The sequence below is a fragment of the Dipteris shenzhenensis genome, chromosome 8 (assembly GCF_047967505.1).
Source record: "Dipteris shenzhenensis isolate YYH24624 ecotype China chromosome 8, Dip_SZ_1.0, whole genome shotgun sequence".
Classification (NCBI taxonomy): domain Eukaryota; kingdom Viridiplantae; phylum Streptophyta; class Polypodiopsida; order Gleicheniales; family Dipteridaceae; genus Dipteris; species Dipteris shenzhenensis.
In genome coordinates, this window is record NC_141603.1 from 6,281,469 (window position 1) to 6,300,129 (window position 18,661).

The 18,661-nt window shown below is 39.9% G+C and overlaps 1 pseudogene; it reads right to left on the minus strand.

Annotated features, from left to right (window-relative positions):
- Positions 1 to 16,508: 16,508 nt before the first annotated feature.
- Positions 16,509 to 18,290, minus strand: LOC147899025 (mitogen-activated protein kinase 4b pseudogene; annotated as a pseudogene).
- Between the last annotated feature and the right edge of the window lie 371 nt (positions 18,291 to 18,661).

Genomic DNA, 18,661 nt, shown 5'->3' on the forward strand with positions numbered 1-18,661 from the left:
TGTTTATGAGCGAAGGGGAATCTATTCACCTAAATGAGTCAAATTTTATGTGCCAATCGATGGAGATCACCCCAATGTGAGCTACTTGTGAGCGATTATGAGCATTTTCCCATTTTTATGGTTTCGATTGTCTATGGTCACCTTGGGTTAGTAGGATAGCCTGGGTCAAACACATTACAATGGGTTTTGATCCAAGGCACTTCATGGATTTATCTACATTAGTGATGATGCAATCAGTGCCATGGTTGGCTGCTCCAAACCAAGTTTTTTCTTATTCAATCTTCAAACTTTGTACAAGTGCAAAGAGTCATCCGTGAGTCCATTGAATTGACTACATTGGCAACCTCTTGGTTGGTTGGAAGGGTCATCTCTTCTCACATTTTTGCACCCTCTTTAGTCTCTATGCAATTGGAAAGGGGAAGATGTTGGTGAGCGCAGCGAGGTGGTTCAACCCACCATTAGAAGGAGGCTTGTTCGACTATTCATCTCTCTAGCCATTCTTGTCATTTTCATTTGTCTTGCTCTCTCTTGCATGAACAACAAGATGGTTGTATGCTGTTGTGTTGCATTCTTATCTTTGCATAAGATGGGTGCCAACTATTGTAATCCATATTGAGCTAGGAAGGCCATCTCGAAAGAGTAGTGAGTACTATGTAATAGACATAATAGTCTCGAGTGTTTGTGAGTGAGTTGGGTGCATTGCATTCGTTTTACTATTGTAATCATCGTGTTGGATCGAGTGGTTGTGAGCAATTACTAGTGGTGAGACTAAGCAAAAGTTGGTCAACGCGTGTGTTGGTTGTAGCTAAAGGCATTCCTTTGAGTAGAAGGGCATTGATTCAAGAGACATTAAGTCTGGATTATTTTTTTGGTGGCGTTAGTAAGTACACATTTAGAAGCATGAACATCTTATGCAATGAGTTGGCTATTTCTATCACTTTGAATTTTATCTCCATGGAACATTTATGTGTTGGATAAATTACTATGCTACTCAATTTGTTGCTTTAAGAACAACATTTTGAATGTGTTTCTTTTTTTGTTGGTTGCGTAACGCATTTAATTGCTGAAAGCAAGGTCACTAAAGCATGAACAATTTTTGAGTAGTCAGTTTAATCAAATACACAAAAGGCAAGATGAGTTTTAATTGTATTTGGTGTTCTTGTCATGTCTGCGTATTCACCAGGTGGAGGTGTGTTAAATAAAAGTTTGCAATTGCATTGATGCAAGAAGTATAAGGGGGTGTGTGACCATGGCTTTGCGAGTCAATCCATACAAAAATGGATAAATCAGGTGTCATCTCGTGGGGGTGCACTCAGCCAATTTATTAGGTAGGCTAATAGCTCGCTCTACAGTCCATGTGGTTTGAGTTGGTCCTCTCGGTCAGTAAGGGTGCATCTAGTATTGCAATATAGTATTGTTTGTCATTTTTGGACCAATGCAATCTAAGTTATGGATCTAAATGTATGAGCTTAAGAAAATCAAACCTAGAAGAGTGGAAACTATGGAACCTGAGGAGGTTCATGGGTTACATGGGAGGTTAGAGTGATGTGATTATACTAAGGGGGTCACAGGCTTCATTCTTGCATAAACAACCAGAAGCTCATCTTTTTTTCATGTCCTTCAACCCCGTTGAATAACCTGATACTAGGCTGAGATAGAGACATAGATTGGACCCCTTTGCCGAGTATTCAAGGCCAACAAAATAAGTAGGACTTTGAATCAATGGATTGCCCTACAAATAATTGTTTGAACCAGCCAGATAGACTCCAAATCAACCTGATGCCTACCCTACAAGCCTTTAACTCTAAAGTGATGGATGCTCTTTGATTGGGAATGACACCTATGTACATGGGAATGAAATAAAGATGATTATAAGCATGAAAGGGTTATTTAGAAATTGAAGCAGGTCAAAAAGGCATAAAAGGAAATAGTTTGAAAGGGTATCTTACTTGAAAGGAAATACAAAAGAACATTATTTGCATGAAGGATAGGGCATTGCACTAATGGTTGAGGACTTGTTCATTATTTGCCAAACCAATATAATGTTATGGCTATAGAAGTAGAACTAGCCACAGTTTCCAAAGACAAGGAGTAGCCAAGGTTTCCAAAGACAAGCCAAAATGTTTTGATGGAGCAAGGAGGTAGAAAATAGAACTAAGGATCATCCTCCTTTCTTCCTAGAACATATTTAGTTAATAAAATGACCTACTTATTCTCAAAGATCCCTGATTCATGATCCTTTAAAGGAAGGTCAAACCATGCTAGTGCAAGAGGTTATATTATGAACTAAAGAAGAACTGCACTTGGTTAATTTAAATGCACAATTGAGTACTAGGAAAAGGAATGAATATATAGCACTACTCATGGAATTTAAGGATGTGTTATCTTAGTCCTATTAATATCTAAAGGGTATCCCCATTGAATCATATTGGCATAGGATCCATGTAGAAGACAATGCCAAGCTGGTATGCAAGAGGCCATATAGGTTGAATCCTAAATATTCCCTGTTATTGAAGGTAGAGATTGACAAATTATTGGCAGTTGATTTTGTACGATTCTATATAGTGAGTGGGTATCACCCATAATTGTTGTTCCCAAAAAGAGTGGAAATCTTAGTCTATGTTGACTATTATAATTTAATGCTACTATCAAGAAATATCATTTTTCACTAGAGTTTATGGATAAATTTTGGATAATGTCGCAAAAAAGAATTGTACTCTTTTATGGATGGTATAGAAAGATACAATTAGGTGAGAATACATCCAAAAGAGCATCCAAAGAGTACATTTGCCACAAAATAGAAAATCTGTACATGTGAGGTTATGCCATTTTGGATGAGTGATGCCTCATCCATTTTTGAACGTGTAGTCAAGGTTGCATGCCAAGATTATATGAGGGATGCCACGGAGATTTTCCTTCATGATTTGTGCATGCATAGTTCCAAGCAAACTCATCTAGAATATCTACAAAAATGTTTGGAATACTATCATCATTTCCATATCATTTTGAACCCTAAGAAGTGTGTTTATGGTGCCTTATGGGTTGTTGTTGTTAGGTTACGTGGTTTCAAGGAGGGGTTTTAACGTAATTTTGTCTTAGATTGTGCTACTAATTTTCTAGATGAGACAATTCAAATTCTTACTGCCACCTCTTGCATTAAGTATTAGAAGTGTACACTATATCATCCTAAGTGCAATGGTTAGGTAGATAGGATTGTTTAGGTCATTTGTGATGTGTTGACTAAGGCTTGTAATCAATTTGGGATAGGAGGTTGCACTCAGTATTCTAGGCCTACCACATAGATCAATGTAAGCAAACATGTTGATCTTAAGTGATTGGTTCTTTGTGGCTTTGTCATTGCCTAGTAAAAAGACTAGTAATAATGTGGCTATAGAAGTAGAACTTGCTAGGGTTTCCAAAGACAAGCAAGGATGTTTTGATGGAAACCAAGGTGTAGAAAATAGAACCAAGGGTCATTCTTCTCTCTTCTTAGAACACATTATAGAGGAAGTTAAGTTAATTAAACAACCGACTCATGCTTAAGGCGCTCGTGCATGGTCCTTTAGAGGGAGATTACTCAAAACCCATGGTTGTAGAAGAGGTTAATTTATGGATAAAAAAGAATGGCATTGGTCAACCTAGATGCATAATTGAGTATTACAAAAAGGGATGAATATATAGCACTATTGGTGAAATTTAAGGATGTGTTCGCTTAGACCTACAAGGATCTAAAGGGTATTTCCACCAAATTATGTTAACAGAGGATCCATGTAGAAGACAATGCCAAAGCCAATATGTTAGAGGCATATAGTTGAATCATAACTATTCCCTACTCAAAGGATTGACAAAGTATTGTTAGCTGGTCTTTATATCCTATTCCGTATAGTGAGTGGGCATCACCCATAGTCATCATGCCAAAAAGAGTGGAGATCTTAGAGAGTATATGTAAATCTATTATTGTAGTATATAGGAAGGATAGAGGGCTGAAGGTTCTTGAGTTGATCGCATACCCATAAAAGGGGACATAAGGGTTAACATTGTAGAATTAGAGTCCATGGAATTAGTTGATGAGGATCAGGACGCTAAGGCACTAGCAAACTTGCTAAATGTGACCATGAGGGTCAAAGAGTCTCTTAGGGAGTATATTCAAATCTTTAATAAATTAGCTATAGAAGATTTAGTTTTCTTATGCAAAAACAACAAGTTTAGTGGTTTGTAAATTGGTTGCCGATGTGACTGAGGCATTTAGTAAACTTGCACAAGCCTTTCACTTTCGATGGCACTGTAACAATTGTCAAAGATTGGGATTCCCATAGCTTGGTGTAAGCAAATAGGTCAACTCAAGTGGTTGATAAAGTTGCAGTTATGTCATTTCCTAGTATAAAGCCTAACAATGTTAAGGCTATTAGCCAGGGTTTCCAAAGACAAGATAGAGTGTTGTGAGGGAAGCACAGGGTAAGAAATAGAACCAAATATTAGCATCCTTTCTTCTTGGAGCATACTATAGAGAAACTTAATTAATATAATGTCTTGCTTCTGCTCAAGGGTCCCTAATGCATGATTCTTTAGAGGAAGATTATTCTAAACCTATGATTGTTAGCTTAGGACAAAGAAAGAACATTAATTGGTCAACCTAGGTGTGCAATTGAGTATTAGGGAAAGGGATGGAAACGTAGCACTGCTCATGGAATTTAAAGATGGGTTAGCTAGCTAGGTCCTATAAGGATCTAAAGGGTATTCCAATCGATGAGCTATGTTAACATAGGATCCATGTAGAGGACAATGTCATGCTTGCATGTCAGAGGCCCTATAAAATATACCCTATTAGCCAAGTAAGAGATTGAGAAACTATTGCCAAAACTGATTTTGTATATTCTATTTTGTATAGTGAGTGGGTTACATGCATAGTTATTATGTAAAAAAATAGTGGAGATTTGCTGACTATTGTAAGCTTAATGCTACTACCAAGAAATAAATTTTTGGCTGCCATTTATGGATATGGTTTTGGATAATGTAGCCAACAAATACTTATACTCTTCATGTATGGGTTATCAAATACAATCAGGTGAGTATACATGTAGATGACTAGCCAAAGAGTACATTTGCCATGGAATGGGGAATCTATGCATGTAAGCTCATGCCGTTTGGATGAGTAATGCTACACCACATTTTAGTGTGTGGTCACAATTGCATACCAAGATTAATTGGAGGGAATTCATGGAGGTGTTCCTTGATGATTTTTGCATGTATTGTTCCAAGCAAACTCATTTGGAACATCTACAAAAATGCTTGGAATGGTGTCATGAATTCCATATTGCCTTCAACCCTAAGAACAGCATGTTTGTGGTGCCATATGGGTGGTTTCTAGTCTATGTGGTTTCAAGGAAGGGTTTAATTGCATATTTTAGGAAAGACCTTAATATCTTAACACTATAAGTTCTACGAAGTGTGGTTGAATTACAATATATTCTTGGCCATGTGGGCTGTTATAGACAATTTATCCAACCTTATGTAGATAACACTTTTCCATTGACAAAGATGCTAAACAAGGGAGTTGAATTCATTTGGGATTATGAGCGTGAACAAGCATTTTATCAGCTCTACCAAGAATATGGCAAAGAAATATTCATTTCATCCAACATGGCTCTAGACATGTCTCCAATTACTTTATTTTTCCTTTCTGCAATGGCATTTTGCTAAGGGGTGTAACTACATGTAACCCATATCTTTATGCCTTGGTCATACATGAACTCATCAAACTCATAAGACATATACTCTCTGCCATTATCCGAGTGAAAGTATTTTATTTGAGACCCAAGATCCTTCTTAACCATGCTTTAATAATGGTAAAACTCTTTGAAAGCATCACTCTTTGTTTTCAAAAAGTATACCCATATTATGCGGTTGAAATCATCAATAGAGGTAATATAGTACCTAGCTCCTCTGAGGGTTACATTGTCCGTAGGACTCCAAATATCAGAGTGCACTATTTCCAAACGATATTTGCTTACCCTCCTTCTCTTTGGAAATAGAAACCTAGTTTTTTTGGCAAACTGACATGCTGGGCATACATGGCTGAAATCCAAATGACCAAAATAGGCAACCCTCTCACTAGTTCTTTTATTTGCATCTCCTTCAATCTTCTATAATTGGTATGGAAAAGCCGTTTGTGCCATGGTTCAGCTTCTTGATCTTGTTTGTGGCCACTTTGTGCAAACATACCTTGATGTAAAGTCATCAAAAGTAAAGAATCTTCCTCTCTTATAGTTTGTTACAACCACTTTTCGAACTCCCCCATTGTAAAACTCCTCCACAAAGCATCCAAACTTATTTAAACTCACTTGATAATCTTGGTCAGCCATTTGATCAACTGATGCAAGATTCTTAGTAATGGTGGGAACATATCACACATCCCCCAAAGTGGTCTCAACACCATTTTTATCAAACAATAGAATATTTACAATGTGGGTAATTTATGCATGGTAATTTTATACAACAATGTAATATTTACAATGTTGTATGGATGAACATACATGGATATAAAGTGTGGGTTCTATTTAGATGATGTGGAATATTTAAGGACACCATGTAAATGAATTTTGAGATCACCTTGTCTAGGAGATGTAAGAAGATGTAAGTGAAGAAATGTTCTCTCCCCCGTAATGAAGGAGGAGGTTTCACGAGCCTTGTGTGTGTAGCTTTCTCTACCCTTTGCATTTTCAGCAGTATCAGAGTTGGAATGCTTATATCTTTGCCCCTTGGTAATTGAGTAATGGCTATTTTGCACAGAAGCTCTCAAATCTTGAGTTGCTTATTGGAATAATTGCAGAGCTCAGCCAGCTCCAACAAAATGCAGTGCATTTGTGACTTAGAAGCAAATGTTAATAGCATTGTAGAAATGAGGTGTGTTGCAATGTTTTAGAGACCTGTGTGAGCATCAAATAAGAACAAAGAAAGGGAGCTATAAGAAACAAAGAAGCAATATTAGAGCTCTATAGATGAGTAATAAGGCCTGGCTATCAAACTGGGAAGAGCTCATGAACAGCAACAGAGCATAGATGAATCAATAGTAGCAGAGTCAAGCGCATTAGTAACAATGAAAACATCTTGAAGTCAGCAACACAAGGAGAGTCAACAGAAGGGGGAGCAATAGGACTAGATCAAGATTTGGCTACAATAGTTTAACAATCAGGCATGAGCTTATATAAATTAGAGATGCAAATCAAGCATCCAAGATCCAATTACGTGAATAACATTGGTAGTTCATTTTTTGCATGATGCATTCTTCCTCCTTGATTGGTGGAACACACTTTGCCTCGTAATATTTAATTGCTATCCAACGACTTGGATTCAAGGAAGGGCAAATGACATATAGCGTGAGGGAGAAGAAAAGCAATGAAGTTAGAGAAGAGGTGCACGAGAAGGGAAAAGGAGAGGAGAGTGCAAATGGCCAAGGGTGTTTGTGATTCACTCTGCTTCATAATTCTGCAAGAGAGGATGCCATTTGATATTGTAAGGCGGTCTAGGTGAAGGAGGCCAAGGTCTACAAGTGGTTCGTTTATTTGGTGTTGTGTTTGAGGGTTCAAATGACTATGGTGTGTGACATGAAACCAATTGTCGTGTCTCTTCTATTGAATTAAGCCTTAACAAAGTGAAAACCTTGAAGCGAGATCTAATCCATAGTATAAGAGCCGTCCTATTGCAACTTTCAAGATGATTGCGGCAACAACATCTTGAAGAAAGAAATGAAGTGAGAATTAAGAGTGTGGAGGAGTGAAAATGAAGACTTTGCTGTCATCCTCTTAAGTGTATGGATTGCAGTCATCTGTCATCACTATTTAAGGGTGTGGCTACTTAAATACAAGTAGGTTCATCAAGTTTCCTTAGTTCTCAAAGATTTGCAAAGGCTCTTTTATTAAGGTCTAAGCATTTTTCTCTTGGGTGCCACATGCATGGCTCATTTTTTACCCTTTGTAACAATGCATAGTTTAAAAATTAGGTGAGTTGATGTACTCAATGTGCCAAGGGAGATAAAGTGTTGTTGATCCCTACTTATAACAAAAAGAGGAGTTGTTTGTCATTGGAAGGTAATAGAGCCGTGCTGGTTATTTTTTTGAGGGAGACCAAGTAAGTGCGTACTGCTTCTATGTGAGCACAAATTGTGATTTCTCTTATTATAAAAATTGGCATAGTATCTGTGGGTAGCACGGTGGAAGAAGTTGCCTTGGGAGTAAAGCTTGTTGTAGGAATACTTCATGAAAATCAAAAAATTACATCATTGGGCAAAAAGGGTGTATGATACCAGAAGCTTGAATGCTTGGTTGGCTTGTGAATATTGCCCAAATGCTGAAATGAATGTCAGAGGATGCATATGAGGGTGTGAATGCCCACACTTGGAATTGTTTGATGCCCAAAACAATGAAATACATTTCAGATTTGTAAGCCATTACAAGTGCAAGTTTGAGATGCATTTGAGGGACATTTGATTCTCTGGCATGCACATTTATAAAAATTGAAAAGTATTGTTGCATTGCTAAATGCATGAGTGGATGCCCAAAAGTGGCTTGGTGGATGCCAAAAATTAAGGCTCTTGATTGCCCAAAAATAGAGCAAGTTTATCAACTTGTTGCAAAGGGGAAAATCTCATATTTCGATGCTTTATGCCTCACACAAAGTGAGTGGATTTGGGTTGTAGAAAATTCAAAAAAGTGCTTAAACTTTGGATATTACTGATTTGGATTTGGAAGAAGTGTATGCATAAGCTTTGGGAGTCAAGCATGGGTGAAACCTCTCAAGTTATGCAAATTGTGGGTGAGAAATTGACTAAAGACAATAATAGTGTTTGCTCTTATCTCACAAGGAAGGTTTTCTTATGGGCAAAGGACTATGGGGCTTGTTTACAAGAGAAGATGAATGCTCCGAATTGATGTGGGAGGGCCATTGGATGAGGATAAATTCGCATATAGAACTTGGGTTGACAAATCAAGAAAGGTGTTGCATTGGATAAATTCGCATATAGAACTCGAGCTAATAAATCAAGAAAGGTGTTGCATTGGATATCAGTATGCATTTCAAAAACACACTTATTCCACGTATCAAGAAGGCCAACACTCAAAAGGAAGCTTGGGATGTAATTCAAAAAAATGTATGATACAACCACTGAAGCAAGAAAAGTTCAAGCTTAAGCAAAGGCTTCATGGCAGATGGAAAGGTAATAGAAGTATTACAAAATATGTTGCAAAAACTAGGCAAATCAAGAAGGATTTGGCCTCTATCAATTGCAATGTGGAGGATGACGACTGAGTATCTATTACCTTGAATGGATGACAAAAGAAGTGAAGCTTGGGCTCAACAGATCAAGTAGTGGTGGAAGAGACACTTTATTCTACCATAGGGGAGGTAGAAGTGATTTGAGAGGGCGGAGTGGACCCCCAAGAGGCCTTGGGAGAGCCTCATATGCTCATGAACACACTATGGACAGAGATGAATATGTGTCGAGAGGCCATGGTTACATGCCAAGAGGAAGGGGGAGAGCCCCAAACTGTGGTAGAGGAAGGGCCACCCATGTGCAGCAAGCTAGAAATTGCCATTATTGTGGAAAATATGGTCATTATGAGAGAGGTTGCTATGCCAAGCAAAATTCCAACCATAGAGTCCATGGTGGAATACATCAGTATAACAATTATGTTGGCCAAAGAGAGTATGATTATGAGAAAAGGCATGGAGCATATTATGGGCAGCTTGTTAGCCCCCTCACAAAGTGATTATTGGTTTATTGACTCGAGTGCCACCAATCATATGACTTATCATGGAGAGTGGTTCATTCATAAAGATAAGATGCCAAATGGAGAGTTTGTGGCTAAGAAGAATGATACCATGCATAAAATTACCCACATCTATGCACCACCAATGGAGATCGGAGAGGATTTTCGTCCCCTCCTCCTCCTTGCATGGCACCACGGCCATGCTGATGCGCAGGGAGGGGGATGAGTGGAGAGGGGGAAGGTTTTCCCTCCCCTCCTCTACTTGCTTGTGGGGTGACACAACCAGCTCGCATGCAGGGAGGAGGAGGGGAAGGTGGGATGAGTGGACAAGGGGGAGGTTTGGGGGGTTGGAGGGGGGGAATGGAGGGGCTAGTAGAGAGGGTAGGTAGAGGGGTTTGAGAGAGAGAATGGGAGGGGGGCAGGGCTCGAGGGGAGAGGACCATATGTGAGCTAGCACATGGTCTTGCTCAGGGAGAGGAGAGAGAAAGAGAGAGAGAGAGATAGTGAGAGAGAGAGAGAGAGAGAGAGAGAGAGAGAGAGAGAGAGGGGGCGGGGGGGTTCATAATTCAAATTTCAAATTTTGGATAACTTTAAAATTATAGATTTATATAATTTCAACTAATTTTTTAAATATAGGTTTAGAGAGTTATGTTTTTAAATTTATACTTTAAATTTATATTATTGAATATGTGGATACATAGGTATATACGTATATACACATACATATTCATATGCATATGCATAAGTATATACATATACATATACATATACACACACACACATTTAAAATAAAAAAAAGTGAAATCCATGTCTTTCTATATTACAAGAAGTAGTCCCCAAAGAGGGAACGTGCAATTACAAACATTAGAAGATTTCAATATAAGACACTAGATAGAGGAACACAAAAAAAATAAATAAATAAAATAAAATTTTTGATTAGTAAATGTATCTCAAACACACAGACACTTATTTCTTTACACACAGACACAAAGACACACAGACACACATACACATGATTACTTCCCTAACTATGAATTATTCTTTTATGTACCCTTGTGAAATCTTCCCTTTACACTTTCTTTTTAACCACCCCACATAGCAAGCCCATTAATCGTCCCATACCTCCTTGAATCCCTTCTTAACCCATGCACTCATTCGCTCCTTACTCCACTTGTGAGTTAAACTTCACTTGTGGCTAAATTGTTTTTTAATTATCTAAGAATCCATTTGGTTGTCTATATTCCTAGGTAAAGCGATAACAATCCGAGGAAAATACTTGCTTTGTGGTCCACCTTACCATGCATTCACCATAAAGACTATATGACAAACCATCTTGCAATAATGGGACCCACTTTTAGAAGACTTTTGGAACCAAGGCTCCACAATCACTTTGGACGAAAATTAGTCAAAGAAAGGGGAGATAAGGTCTCACATGCCATCAAACTTAGTGGATGTTTGGAGTCAAACAATTCCATGCACATTCGGTAGAATCACTTTAAATCCCCTTTGATCATCTGTTGCCTTTTGAGTGTACCACCATAAATAGTTTCATCAATATTAAACTCAAATGGAAGTGATTTCTCTTTAATAGGTGTGCATTTGGGGCAATGTTGGTGTTAGGTCTTTTGCAAAGTAGGGGAAGATGGGAAAATGTAGCACAGAGTGCACCCACTTGCACATGGGACCCTATTTGAGAAAAAAATCCCTCTTTAGAATGCGTTTGGAGCCCTCTTAAACCTAGGCTTATGTGAGTCTTTCTTATGATAGATGAGAGAGGCAAAAAGAAGGCCCAAATGGAATGACAATTTTTTCAAGATTGTCAATCACCACCATGCATAGTTTGGTCCCAATTAGAACCACGCAAGGCACCCTTTGATTGCCTCATTATTTGGAAGGCCTGACTCCAACTAGGCTCCAACTATGCATCTTTTAAACCTGGAGCAAGAGTGCCCGGAATGCAATGATACTCCTAATTCTAATAATAATCATTGTGAATTACTATCATTCGTAACTTGGACACATTTTCAAGCACCCGAGACCCTTTTGGGCCATCTTTTCCCTCTTTGGAATGCCTTTTGGATTGTGGTTATATGCTTATGTTTTCTGGCCCATCACTATGAACAATTGGGATCATATTCAACAAAACGTCTCCTTTACAGGTCTACCCTGGGTATTCAACATCCCATTATCTACTCACTTCATCAATTTTGAGCATGCACTAGGTCTTTTTTTCATGAAAGCAGATCTCCGAGTCATAGAATAATTTGTGTATGATCCTGGTTGCTCTGTAGCTGGTTCAAACTCAGAAAAGTTAATATTAGATCGTTATTTGGAGGGGCTGGTCTGTTGCTCGTAGTATTAGAGCAGTGCATTCAAAGATAGGAAATTCATGCAAGCTTTAAAAAAAAAAAAAAAGCAGAGAAAATCCATGCAAGCTTGTCATAACAGAAAAATAAATGCAAGTTTTCCCTTTAAAACGAGTATAGGAAATATGCGTTAGAACGTTTTTTCTTTACTGGAAATGACTCAGTATAATAGGGGTTTTACTTCAGCAAAGACTGTGCATTGTGTTGTACATCTTTTTTTTTAAAGAATACTTTTTGTCCCTCTGAAGTTAGGAACATATTGTTCCAGGGGTAAATTTCAAACAATACAAGCATGTCTCCTAGCTGCAAAGTGCTCGTGCAGTTGCAGAACATGTCATGCGAAAATGTTTCTAGCCTCTATACAATTAGTCATATTCTTTATACGACTGACATCAAATGTGCACAAGTATTGCCCAAGTCATTTGCAAATACCCTTGGAGGATTTCTCCTTAGATTCTTGGAATGCTGCTTCTCTCCCAAATAACAAGCAGAGCTTGTGATAGGAACTAGAAGCCAAGTGACAGGCTAGGCACTAGAATTAGAACCTGATATGCTATTGGGATAAGAATTAGAACCCAAGTGACAAGCTAGTCACAAGACCTTCTCTAACATTGGCTCTAGTGATTAACTCATCTATGGTGAAAAAACCACATCCTCCATGAATGCATTGTCTATGTCCTTGGAAACCAAGAAAAGCTACCTAAGGTACAAAGTTTTCTGTGTTCGGACATCAGTTTTCTGAGCTTTTGGTGTCTAGAATCCAAGGCATTGAAGCTCATCTAAATAATGGTTGAAATTGTGTACACCAATTAATTTATCAGTAGTCGAGTTGCAGTGAGAAGATCAACACCTTGTCCAATATCAGCAGTGATCCCCTCTATATTAGGTTCCCTATCTGTTAGAAAGTTTAGATATAGAAGCATAAGTCAATCTTTGGAGAAGAAGTATGTTCTTCTGGTTTCACAGAGGGGTCAGGTTATCCAATGCTTGTGATCGCTCTTTCAAACGAGCACAATTTGAAAAAGGCCCTTTCAATCTCGCCATGAGTCTTGCAGGCGGATAAAATAATTGTTTGGATTTTGAAGTCAAATTCTGGAGGAGGGTAAGGCTGCAAAAATGCCTTCATTTTAGAGTAGCATAAGCCTTGAAACGTTGACAAGGAGTTTTTTTGTTTTCACAGCACTTGCAAGAGGTGAGTGCTCGCCGCTTTTGTAGCCATAATTGCTTGGCTGGTGTGAATATAGGTTTGCATTCCTCTTTCATTACTCGTTTGACTTCCTTTTTTGGAAAGGATAGAATTTTGTTTTACACAAGGGACAACCTCTTTCCTAATGAAATTTTCATGGACATGTGGCCGGGGCTGGAGAAAGACAGAATATGTAATTAAATGCAGGTTAGTATGTTTGAAAACATGCCTTCTTATGGAGCTTCAATGTGCCTCCCTTGATTTGTTAAGTACTTAGATTGCATTTCTACTACGGGGCCCAAGTTTACACCAATCCTAAAAACGAAACCCTACACTGGTTTGCAGGCAACGGCCTATCTTACACAGGCTTGGACTTCGAATTCATACCAACACCTCAGGGACTAATTGTTTTATCACTTCTGGATTAGATGTGCCTTTATTCCTCTAGACGATATAATCTTTGCTATCAATTTTGTAGAAACGAAAATTGGGCAGTGGAGCACCGAGTGAACTTCAATTGGTTCGCAGATTCTGGCTGTATCTCCTTTCACTAAGGGTAAAGCACCCCAAGCAATCACTTATGCTGCAAGGAGAGAGGAACAAATATTTAACTAAATGATCCAATGTAAGTGTTCACCCTTCCCTAAAGTATGCTAAAGCTAAGTACCTTCAAAAATGATTTTGTTTTTTGTGCGCTGGGTTAAAAAAGAACTTTGCTTGCTCCACATGTGAGATCCTCTGGGACACTTTTTGCCTATCACAATTCTCATGAAATAGATCTGTTGGATGTGCGGGCCAACCTTTCCAATAATTCTTTGCGACAGCTTGCATCTACAATAAGGTGGTGTTCATTTCCCATACAGGGCAAGGTGATGTTTTACAAATAATTGAGGTTTCAGAACAAACAGGCATTTCATCTTTGTTGCTGACAACAATGGAGAAAAATCACAAAGTTTGTATGTATTTATCGACAGGGTGACTTCAAACAGTAGTGTGTTACACTTGTTGAGGTTCAATCTTGATGGTTAGCTATGGAAATATTATCCATTGTTCTTGAATGTGTACCCTAAACAGTTTCTTGACTGATTGTCTCAAACACTCTCCAGTTACATAGCAAGAGAATGCTCCATTTTTCTTTGCTGCCAGGCAACTCTTTCTTGTTTGAGATTCCTATGATTATTGATGAAGCTCATTTCATCTCAATCTCTAGATGAGTCAAGTACTATAGCTGTAGAAGGATTTCTGTACATTCCATCGTTTTGTGAGATGCTGTCTTCGAGGATCTCAAAACCATAGGGAGTTGATTATGCCCTCAATTATATTTTGCTGGAGCAGTTGATTGCCAAATTTGTTTTACTAGTATACAGCACATTTCATGGCAAGGGAAGGGGGGATGGAGCGGTTTGTTGCCAAATTTGTCTAAAGCACATTTCATAGCAGTACACAAGGGAAGAGGGGATGGTAATATTTGATTCGTATCATTCATTTTACAACGAATGAGCTAAGGTCGTCCCAGGTGCCACCTGATCCCTTGATACATGTAGAGCTCTTGTAGTCCGTTTACATGTTGTCCATAGTCTTTCAACTTTGGCTTCCGGCATGTAATTTGGTTGTCTGATGTACCTTTCCGATCTTGAATGTTGAGGGTGTCACTGGTGGGTTCAATTTCCAATTATGTACCATTTTTTGCATACGCAATGTCAGTTGTTGGTCCTCTGTGTTTTATGCTGTCTTTTTCAATGGCACTGTAAATAATAACATGCCATTAACTGCTTGTGTATTGCTGTTCTTCCAATGGGCGTTACAGAATGCGTGATTGCATTAATGGCAGGAAAAGGAGAATATCCAAGGCTTGTAAAAATAATTCAAATTCATGGCATCACATTAAACATGGAAGCTAGTGTAGAAATAGGACTACAAGGGCCTTGGAACTAGTTACATGGAACACATGTTGCACGAGAAGATTCAACCAGCAACTCAATCTATGCACACGTGTACAATTTTAAATATATTTACTTTGCAAACAATATGTAAGCTGTGAATAATAAATAGCAGATTTACTCCATGATACATTTTTAACCATATGCGTGCATTAGTGCAGAAATGTGTCTAGCACTGATGGTAATGAAACATGTCAGATTCCACTGCTGCACCATCTGTCACTCTGTCAATGCCAGAGAATATATTAGAGGATTTACGAATGGATCTGTTTAGCATTATCTATACAATCGCAGAGTCCATTCCAGCCTGATCTTGCACAATTTAAAAGTTGTCCCAAGTGTAAAGCAGAGCGAAAAACAAATCTTGCAGTAAACCATTGAGAAAAAGGCGCTTCTTCCAAAAGCGTGTAGGCATTTTTTCCTTAAAATATATGTAAAGACATACCTCTAGATGAATGTGCAAAAACTCACCATGTCTAGCAGAAAATGTAGGCATTTTTTCCTTAAGACAATCATGATAGTCACCCACAAGATCACAATCCATCGTGCTGATAATACATAAAAGCTATTTCATTAAACCCCAACGGTGGGGTAGATCATAATTTAAAAATATGCTCTCGCACATACACAGATGCCCACATACACACACATAAGCATCATACAAGGGTCTCTGTACCAAGAATTTGTCAGGGCCCTGGAGATCAAAGGGAGGAAGAAGAACACTACATTAGCAAGTGGGCTAGTAAAAAGTATTCCACATTCTCTCTTTCAAGCTACAATTGCTTTTGAAATGCTTAGTACAGAGAAATAAGTGAGTACAAACGCTCAATAAGCTGAAAAACCTAGGCACGTGACCCCGGTAAGCAAGTCACACCTGACATTTTCTCAGCAACCCGTCAAAACTCAGAAGAACTAGCAAATGGATTTGTTTGGTGTACTTGTTTTCAAATAAATTTTTATCGAGTTCAGAGAAGCTTAACACTACATTACATTCCATGACCTCCCAGCAGCAGCAACGTCTCAAGGTGCAGCTTGAGGAAAGTCTCACAGCGAAACATGCATATCAATAAGGCTCAACCTGAAATCCTAGCACCAATTTCACCAAGTGGATAGAAGAAAATGCCAGCCACTCGTGATCGCGAGCAAGGTCGCTGGATTATCCCAATCTCAAATCTCATAAGCATGCAACACACTGCAATAAAAATAAAGCGGTCTAAGATGATTTCGATCTCATATCTTACAGAGGCAAAGGTGACAAAAGGGCAATAGCACCTTTAAAGCATCACATACTACTGGCATAATAAACCCCTCACAAGAGAGGAAATATACACAAGGCCCCAGATGCAGGGTCACGATCGGATTCCCGGCAAGACAAACTTCCCATTCTAGTGCAACGCTAGGATGAAATTGCTAGAAAAGCCTTAGAGAGTTCATTGACACAGCCTCCTTCCAAATCATATCCCTGATGTGTTCCACTGTCAGGGACGGATTGTAACAATCGTAGTCAAAAGAACTTAGGCATGTGGGTTCATCCGTGATATCATGCAAACTGGAAACGTAAGGATGATCCAGTGCCTCGGCAGCCGTGATTCTTTTCGCGGGATCGAAAAGCAGCATGCGCTCGGCTAAATCACATGCTTCAGGGGAGATGCTTGGAAACTTGGTCGCCAACGGCTGCCGCAAATGCCCAGAGAGAAACGCTTGGATTTGGCTCCGGGCAGTGGTCTCAGACAGGAAGCTCAGCTCGCTCTCATCGGGCGAGCCCAGAAGCTCCGCAATAAGCTTGAGATGATTGACAGGATGCTCTTGCCGAGTGCGAACAGGAAAAAGCGGCTGCCCGGTGAGCATTTCCACAAAGACACAGCCCGCAGACCAGATATCCACGGCAGCAGTATACATTCTACTGCCCAAAAGCAATTCCGGAGCTCTGTATGGCCTCGTCACAACATACTCTGTCAGGAATTCGGCTTCGGAGGAAGCTCGAGCCAACCCAAAATCGCAGATCTTTAGCATGCAGTCGTTGCAATTCACAAGGATATTGCTGGGCTTCAAATCTCTATGCAAGATATTGCCAGAATGCAAGTACTTCAAGCCTCGCAGAAGCTGATAGATGAAGAACTGACAGTAGTTTTCGCCAAGAGTGGAGGATCGGAGGACCTGCTGAAGGTCAGTGTCCATGATCTCTGACACAATGTATACATCTTGGAAATCCTCCTTGCGAGCAGGGATGATGAGATCCTTGATAGAAAGAACATTCTCGTGATTCATGTGTCGGAGAAGCACGATCTCTCGCAAAGTGCGGCTGGCCGTGACACTGTTTAGGAAGGCGTTGGGGATCTTCTTGATGGCCACTCGTTCCCCCGTCTCCACGTTTGAGAATGCATAAACCTCCCCATACGCTCCGGTGCCGATGGGGGCGATGGGCCTGTACCGATCGTAGACTTGGAATTCACCTCCGGGAGTGGAGAAGCGTGCGTGATTCATAGGAACCAGTTTCTCCTCGGACTCCAACGCCTCTCGCCCTCTATCCCTCGCTCTCCCCCTTTTTAGCTGTGATCGTCCCTGCCTCTCTCTCTTTCTCCGTCAGTCGAGGATCACAGATCAGAAGAGCAACGCAACATTTCTTCTTTCCTCAAAGGAGAAAGTAGAATCCAATCCTAGCGCAGAGACTCTCTGTGAGCTTTGGTCTTCCTATATATGATGGTGTTCCCCCTTCTACCTACAGATCGAGCCAAGGTTCCTCTTTCCGCGGACCTCTGTCTCAGAATCTGGGTCTGCACCTCTCTCTCGCTCTGGCTCTCACTAACTCGCGCCTCTCGCTCTATCTCCTTTGGGAATATCGAAGATCTAGAGGCTTTGCCGGCGGTTCAGGCTGGACAAAGGGACTGACTGGGTCAAAGGGCAGTGGAGCGTCACAAGAAGGAAGAAGGAAGGTAGCTTGGAGACCGTTGAGCTATCGGCATCCTCACCCTCATCATCATCATCGCTCTCCAAAGAGCCTTGTGCAGCACGCAAAGAACTCATGTGTGGCCGAGCCGAAATTCGTGTTCGTGCATTTGTTAGCACTAGAGTTTTTCCAAAAATTGTCCTCCCAATAGGTAGGCCTGTGATACCCTATGATACAAAAAATCCACGCGCGGATAAAAGGGAAAAAAAATTAGGTAAGGTTGATTGGTATCTCGATGTTTTGCCACATGTCCCCATTCTGCACCGCCTCGTGCATGGTATAAAAAAGGCAATCCAGTGTACAAGGGGGACATGGAGGGAGAAGGAACGGAGAGAGGGGGAGAGAGAAGGGACTCCAGGGCTGTTGGGTGAGGGAAGGGGGAGGCGGAGGGAGAGGGAAGGGGGAGAGCGAGGTTGAATCGAGGGCTGAAGGGTAAGGTGATGGAGAAGGAGCATGGA